The sequence below is a fragment of the Scylla paramamosain genome, unplaced genomic scaffold (assembly GCF_035594125.1).
Source record: "Scylla paramamosain isolate STU-SP2022 unplaced genomic scaffold, ASM3559412v1 Contig36, whole genome shotgun sequence".
Classification (NCBI taxonomy): Eukaryota; Metazoa; Arthropoda; class Malacostraca; order Decapoda; family Portunidae; genus Scylla; species Scylla paramamosain.
The window spans coordinates 232,501-233,447 of record NW_026973701.1 but is presented as its reverse complement, the minus strand read 5'-3'; the positions used below and the strand labels follow the sequence as shown (position 1 = coordinate 233,447).

General features: G+C 29.6%; 1 protein-coding gene across 1 annotated transcript in view; it reads right to left on the bottom strand.

Moving 5' to 3' along the window:
* Nucleotides 1–635: 635 nt before the first annotated feature.
* Nucleotides 636–947, bottom strand: part of LOC135097912 (uncharacterized) — a 21,278-nt gene continuing 20,966 nt past the window's right edge. Inside the window, exon 9 of the mRNA XM_064000037.1 lies at nucleotides 636–934. The gene's annotated coding sequence lies outside the window, so the exon portion shown is untranslated. The remainder of the gene's footprint in view (nucleotides 935–947) is intronic.

Sequence of the window (947 nt, the reverse complement as noted above, 5' to 3'; positions counted from 1 at the left end):
TTTATTTTATTTATTTATTTATTTATTTTTGCTTGATTTTTCTTTTTTGAAATTGTCATAATTTTTTTTCTTGTTTATCTTTATTCCTTGTTTTGTTTTATTACTTTGCTGTTTTCCTTCTTTTCTCTGCCATTTATTTTAGTTATTTATTTTTTTGAGGGGGCTTTATTTTTGTTTACTATATTTTTTAATTTTCTATTTTTTTTATTTTTATTTTTGTTTTGCTCTTTTTTTCCCTTTATTTTCTACATTATTTTTTCTTATTTAATATTTTTGTTCATTTTCTCATTTCAATATTTTCTTCATTTTTTTCAATTTTTTTCATTATTCAGTTTTTTTTATATTTTTTTGCTGCTTTTTCTTTTATTTTCCTTCTCTTTTTTTTCTATTGCAGTGACCTATATTTGTCTTGTTTGTTTACTGTTTAATATTTTTGTTTATTTCATTAACTTATTTTTTATGAATTGCTGTTATTTGTTTGTTTCTAATTATATTTGCTTCAATTTGCTTGTGTACTCCTCTCTCTCTCTCTCTCTCTCTCTCTCTCTCTCTCTCCATTTTAATTTTTTTCTTTATCATTTATCATCTTTTGTTTTCATCATTCTCTCTCTCTCTCTAGGTCAATAAAATAGCAGTTACCATATACCTTTATTGAAGAGTACACACACACATATAAAGGGGTGGGGGTTGGCTGTGGGGGGTGACTGTGGGTTTGTAAGCATACTGTGGGGCTGAGAGAGAGAGAGAGAGAGAGAGAGAGAGAGAGAGAGAGAGAGAGAGAGAGAGAGAGAGAGAGAGAGAGAGAGGGCCCACACAATGACTACTACTACTACTACTACTACTACTACTACTACTACTACTACTACTACTACTACTACTACTACCACCACCACCTATCTCCTTTCTCTCTCTTCTGTCTTCTCTTCCTCTCTCTCTGAAAAAAAGAA